Source organism: Mustela lutreola, chromosome 5 (genome assembly GCF_030435805.1).
Source record: "Mustela lutreola isolate mMusLut2 chromosome 5, mMusLut2.pri, whole genome shotgun sequence".
In the NCBI taxonomy this organism is placed as follows: Eukaryota; Metazoa; Chordata; class Mammalia; order Carnivora; family Mustelidae; genus Mustela; species Mustela lutreola.
This window is the reverse complement of record NC_081294.1, coordinates 62,922,550-62,929,281: the sequence shown is the minus strand read 5'-3', so window position 1 is coordinate 62,929,281 and position 6,732 is coordinate 62,922,550. Positions and strand designations below refer to the sequence as shown.

General features: G+C 50.1%; 1 long non-coding RNA gene across 1 annotated transcript; it reads left to right on the top strand.

Annotated features, from left to right (window-relative positions):
* The first annotated feature begins 225 nt into the window (after positions 1-225).
* Positions 226-5,611, top strand: LOC131831355 (uncharacterized). The gene is made up of 3 exons (XR_009353611.1): positions 226-499; positions 3,343-3,560; positions 4,040-5,611. It is a non-coding gene; the product is annotated as an uncharacterized LOC131831355 (long non-coding RNA).
* Positions 5,612-6,732: the final 1,121 nt, after the last annotated feature.

The following is a 6,732-nucleotide window of genomic DNA, read 5'->3' as shown; positions in this document are numbered from 1 at the left end:
AGAAAAAAACCAGTGTATTTCTATTTTAAGGTAACTTGCAAGGGAGACATGTAAACCAACGGGGACACTAATGTGGAGCTTCAAGGTGAAAAGTCTTTCACCTACACACCCTTGTTGGACTTTCCCAATAACCCTGTGAGTGGAGTCAGGTCATTGGAATTAGCTCTGCTTGGCAGGTGAGGGAGCTGAGGCTGGGAGGGGCAAAGAGGTACAACTGAGGCCAGATTGAAGGTTCTGGAAGCCTTGCCCAGGCTTCCGGATTTTGCCACAGAGCAGGGCGTGTGGGCTGGTCTGGCTTAGATTTAACCAGAAATCCAGAGGTCCCAGGGAGAGGTGTATAGGATGACTCCCCGCCCTGGGGGAGGGCAGGGATGGACCCACAGCCCCCAGAGAGCACACGTGTGCTGGAAGAGGAGCCTTCCCCACAGGACAGAGGCTCCATAAGCATTTGTTGAATTAACAAAATAACTTGCTTTCCGGAAAACACCACTCTTGGGAGGTGGGTTACCTGACTTGACAATTCGGTAGCTGTGTGATCTTAGACCTGAGTCCTCCTCTGTAAAATGGAGATGAAGTTTAGGGCCGCCCACCTCCAGGAAACATTAACAGGGGCATGCGCAGAGCCAGAGGCCCTGGACTCGATTCTCCGCCTACCTCGTGCTCACTGTTTTCTCATCGGGAAAGTAGGGGTGATTATACCTGCGCGAGGGCTGGCGAATGGGCCGACAGGCGACCGGGAACGTATGAAGAGCTTAGCGCAGGGTGCCCGCACGCGGCGGCTGCTTCTGCCCCTCCACCACTGTTCCTGCCTGTTATCACTCCTTCAGAAGTTCTCCGTAGGAAAAATACACAAATTCCCTGCCCATCTCTCCCTTGAAGGAGGAGACCCCTTACCCACGAGGATGGTCCTCTGCCGAGTTAAACAGACCCACTCTCTCTCATCTCAGGTTTCTGTCGGTTCAAAGGCTCATGAAGAGCTTCCAGGGTCTGTTTCTAATTCCATGAAGGAGCCACCTTTTAAATCTTAAGCTTGCCGTTTGCTCTGGCGGGCGCCCCTAGAGTCACCGCGCCTCCCCTCCGCTCCCCACCCCAGGGTGCCAGCGGCAATCATGCGAGGACGACCTGGCGCGAGGACCACCGATCCTGGAGCGGTTCGCTGCATGCCACTTGGCCTCGTCTCTCCCTCATTATTTTTCTTTAACTTGTCTCACATTTAAAACTTAAATACATTTGTTCAAAAGGGAAATGTACTCATTACCATAAATGGAAGGCCAATACCACCTGCCAGAAAAAGAAGCTATCCATAAAAAGAAATACCCTGGAAAATAAAGTAATATTACTGAACTCTAGGGGAACAGGGGTGCCCATTGAAGACTCTAGGCTAGAGGGCTGTTTGATTTCCATTTAAAAGGGCGATCTGGAGAGGTGTTAAAGTTTCAGAGAGGTGCTAAAGACCTGTTAGTACCAGAGTGAGATTGCCTTTTTGGTGTGATAAGGACAGAAAGAGAATTCAAAGAGGAAAAATGCTCGAACCTCTTGATTTAATGTTTTTATTTCGTTGTGTGTTCACCTTCTAGAACTTTCTCCTGTCTGCCAGGAGGAGCAAGGGGCCCCCTTTTACGTGATTCAGTTCTTTATTGAGAGAAGCTAAGGAGGGAGCCGCCCACCCTCGGCTTCTCACTTACTCGGTCGTTTTAGGAACAGTCCTTTTCTCTGAATCGAGGGAGGTGAATCAGAGAAATGTTCTTCTCAGAGGATCACCAGGTCCTCAAAGTCTGTGAAGCCTCTTCCGAAAAGGGCTCCTGGCTGTGCATGGATGTCCTCTCACCTACTGGTTGGACAGGGGTGACGTCTCCCGGGAGGACAGCCTCGTGGCATGGTTTGGGTTGCTGGATCTCTGCAAGGAGCAAAGCTGTGGGATTCATCGCACATCCGCAAATAAATTCACGTTTCCTGGGGGTGGATTTTCTGTTTGTTGAGTTGAGCAGATGGCTGTGCTTGAGTTGAAAAAGGAGGTAGCCAAAACCGCTCTGTGCCTAGCCTAGACCCTAGGAAGAAAACGAGCAAACAGCTCACGTGGACTTCAGGCTCCGTCCCCCTGCTAGGCAGCGCCTGCAGATGCTTCCTTTAACAGTGGCTGGTGGACAGCCGCTGAGGCATCACTCCTAAATTATGCTGTTTTCGTATGTCCTCCCTGCTTCTCCACCAGCCAGGATCTGCTACAGCTGCACGGCATCCAGATTTCTCAGTCCAGCATTCGAGGCCCCCTCTCCAGTCTAGTTCCAACTTACATTTCCAGTCCTGGCTGCTGGGACACTCTTTCCTGAATCCCCCGCTTCTGACAAGCTGGTTACCGGGCACAGTCGGTGTGAAGAAATGCAGAATGAAAGAGTATGCCTTTGGCTGGGCTGCTCTACAGTTCATTTCAATATATATGTCTTGAATGTCAGGGACAAATGGTGCTCGAAGGCTTCTTCTATGCCAAGCCCTGGTAGGGTGGCCGCTGTCTTGATTTGCTGGGCATTTTCCTGGTTTTAGCACAGGCAGTCCCTGTCCCAGGAAACACCTCGGGGGACAAAGGCAAACCGGGAAGGTTGGTCACCTTACTGGGTAGGTTCCCTATACTCCGTCTTCGTGGGCCTTCGGCATGGTGGGGGAGAATGGCATTAAGCAAATGATCCCACAAAGAAATGGGTAGTTACAAACCAGGGTGAGTGTAAAGCCAGAAGCCAGCCCTGAGCTGAGTGCTACGAGGAAAAGCCTTCTCCCCACCCTGGAGAAGCTCCTGGTTGCTAGGAGATAGAGGGACATACAGCTTATTTAATATAAAGTGGTGAGTGCCGTGAATCAGAAATTGACACTCTCTTTTCCCTGTCCACATTGCACGATTTGTATTTTAATTGGGATTTCAAGCATCGGAAATCCACTGTGGTGAACTAAATGGATATATATTGAAAGGGTGTTAGAAGGAAAAACAGAAATGAGGCTTTGGAAGAGAGAGAGAAAAACAGGTTGCTGAGAGAGCAGAAAATAATGACAGAACAAAAGAACTTTCCTTGTTCCGTTTTCATTAGAAAAATGGACTCTAGCCATTCTCTGCCTTTGGGTTTCTCTGCCCAGTATTCTAATTCCAGGAAGAAAGAATCTGATAGCCAAGCTTGGGTCTCATGCCAAGCCCTTGGCTAGACCAGGGGGCCACAGTGATTAGAAATTCCACGAAAATTGTGTGCTGTGCGGCTGGCGGGGGTTCGGGGGTGGGGCAGGATATTACTGATGGAAGACAGAAGGGCTGGAATGCTTGGAAGGTGAAGGCTTCCCTTGTCTGTATCTCCTCTTCAAAAGGGCGCTCAGACCTCCGGCACTACAGTCACTACCCTCAGAGACCCTATCTGCTTGCCTTCTGACCGGAATATCCTGTGTTACCATGGACAGCCCCATGCTGACAGCTGCCTTCCTGGACTCAAGTGTCTCATCCAGCTGCCCCAGTTGTGATCACCTTGGGGCATGCACCATGACTTTGGACACAGCTGGTACAATGCCTGGCACAGACAAGAAACTCTGTAAGTGCGTAAGTGTGCTGAGTGGTTTTTAGAGAGTTTTCAAGAGCTGTGACAGCCCTGCCACCCCTATCCTGGCCCCCTGCCCTCCAGCCAAACCGATCTTCTTCCTGTTTCTCAAAGGCTCAGCCCGCCTTGCTTTCCCTTCCACCCATGGCGCTTGCCTTGCTGATCTCATGACTCAGGGATTCGCAACTCGGGTGATTTCACCATTCAGGGACATTTGGCAAGGTCACACTAGAGAGGGGCTACTACTGGCATCTCGTGGGTGGAGGCCAGAGATGCTGCCCAACAGCCGATTGTGCCCAGAACAGGCCCCTTAACAACGACCAGGCCCACAATCTCTCCGGTGCTGAGGCCGAGAAACCCCATGCCACTGCTGAATGACCCCATCTCTGCTCAGAGGCCCTGGGCTCCAGGAGACCTGCCCTGACCATCACCCATTTCTCCCTCTCATACCCCTCATTGTATTTTCTTTGCAGCATTTTACCACCACCTACAACGATCGCATCTGTTGTGCTTGTACTAGACATTCAGCCCTCTGAGAGAGGACCCCGGTGGGCTTTGTTCTCTGTTGGCCGCTCAGCAGGGAGAGCAGAACAGCGCTTGGCACACTATGGGCTGCTCAGGAAAAGTATTTCGAATGAATGTTTCATAAAGGAGAGTGCCCTCGACACCTCGAATATCAGAGGTCAGAAAGCCCAGCTGGGAAGCCTGGCTTCTCTCAGGCTGGCCATCTCCATTGTGACTGTTTCCCCAACCAGTTCAATTCAGCCTCTGCTGTTTGCAGCTGCATGGTCATCAGCAAACTTCTTAAGCCTTCTGGGCCTCCATTTCTGCATCTGTAAAGTGGGGCTGTTATTATTAGCCCCTTCCTTGCAGAGATGTAATCATGTGAAATGAATGACTCCAAAAAACCTTAAGGAAGTGTCTGACTCAGAAGAGCCTCGATCAATGTCATCTACCATCACCATCACCACCATGATTTGGCTGGGGTAGGCAGTGAAGATGACAGAATGGGCTCTGGGGTCCTACCAGAAGATTAGGGGATTAATACCATTTGCAAGGCCAACGCTATCCCTGTTTGGTTTTGCCAACCTCTCGATCCATCCGTAAAATAAACCGGATGAAGCCTTTATCCATCTCTTGTTTTGAGAAGGAGGCTAGCAGGGAACGCGGATTTAATGTGGCAGATGGTGCTGTCCTTGAATTATGAAACCAAAGGAGGAAATGAAGGTGCTCGGTTGCAACAGCTACGGGCCAGCCAGAGTAGAGGCCAAGGGGTGAGGCTTCAAGGAGGGCAGAGGGTGTGTTGTATCGTCCAAGCACTGGCTATTCTTGAGGGCAGTGGGAGTCCTAGAATAACAGAATTTTATAGCCTAAAATAATTTTAGGCCACCCCCTTCATTTTATATAGGCAAACGAGGCCCAGAGAGGGAAAGTAACCCCCAATGTCACACAGTGAGTGGCAGAACAATCCACACTGGGATTCCTTGAACAGGGTTCTTTAATGGCTCCAGGCCACAGCCAGCAGCAAACCCTGTTCCACCGCATCCTGCCTTTGGGCTCCTCTGCTCTGCACCCATGACCCCTCTCAGCATCTCAGGGCGAATATGAGTCAGAGCCCTGGAGCCATTCGAGCTGGTTCTGCAACAAACAGGAGCCAGTTTCATACCTCCTGGAAACTCAGTTACCTTGTCTGTCAAATGGGAATAATCCTAAGTGGTCACTGTGAGTATCTGATGGATGACTATCACGGACAATATTTAGCCTGGGCATTGGTGCAAAGTAAATGCTCAATAAAATATAAGTACCTATTGTGGAGCCAGAAGAGACTTCAGGTTCTAATGGTTCCCTGAGGTTGTGAGCCCCTCAGAGGGCGTGCCCTGGGTATTTATGGGACATCTTTTGCGCTCTGCACCTTGCAGAGCAACTGACACCTACTGAGGACCCCTGTAAATGGTCGTGGCCAGCGACAGGCTCCTCCAGGGACGCCCATGTCTCAGTCGGCACCATGACGAAGCCCAGGGACTGCCGCCAGCAATGCATGCGACTTTTTGTCCCTCCTTTAGACTTTAATCCTAAAGGGATAAAGCAGCCCTTGCATCCAACGGTGAGCTGGCCTCCTGATGAGGGCTGTGTTTGTTTTCCCAGGCCTTTAGTGCAGCCAACGCCTTTCCCCAACTAGGCTTTGGGCTATTTGCATTTAAATTGGTTTTCTCTCATTATAGAAATCTCTTAGGTCAGCTGGAGTTTCCATTTTTCCTCAGAATCGTTTTGGAAGCTCCATTTCTCGCTAGAGGGTCCCTTATGCCCTCCTCCCTCCCGCTGACAGTGAGATGTGGTCACAGATCCTCCTCTCGTTGTGGAGAACAGATAGCCTGAGAAAGTCGCCCCAATCCCTCACAAGTTTGGCATGTTTCTCACAGGAGAAGGTAGGGGTGAAAGGCGGGTGGGGTGGGGTGGGTGAGGGACAGGAGGGTTCTGGCCCCTGTAACTGTAGGAAGGGGGCCCCGTGGTGGTTCAGCTTCAGGACCCAGGCCTCGTTTTCTCATTTATTGGAAAAAAAAAAAAAATCAACTAAGGCCAGTGCTGGGCGCTTGGAATACAGATAATAAGACATACTTGCTGCCCTCCAGGAGCTCCCTGTCTAGTAAAGGAGAGAGGAAAGCAAAATAATCTTTTAAAATCATAATACAGTCAAATAATAGTCTTAATAAGGATCAGAATCGATGTGAGCCTGAGAAGCAGCTTTCAGCGAGTGCTCATCAAAACCACAGCCACACACACGTGCGTATACACACGTGCTCCCACACACACATGCACTACCTCAAAAATGTTTACAGCACTTGCCATGTTGCTGGTAGCTTTGTAAGCTATGTATACAATTTATACACATATCTTAATATATTCATTGAATCTTCATGACAAGCCGTGAAGAAAGTTCTATCATTATCATGATTTTTCAGGTGAAGAAACTGAGGCACAGCGATTAAATCACTTGCCTAAGGTCATTGCTAATAAAATGGAGAGCCAGACTTGACCCCAGGCAGTGTGGTGCCAGAGCCTGTGTTACTCATCCTACGCTATGACAGCACCTGACTGAGGGCAGTGCACTCCTGTGTTTTCTAGACTAGTGCCTCTTTCAAACTGGTCAAGCTCCACCACCCTTGAT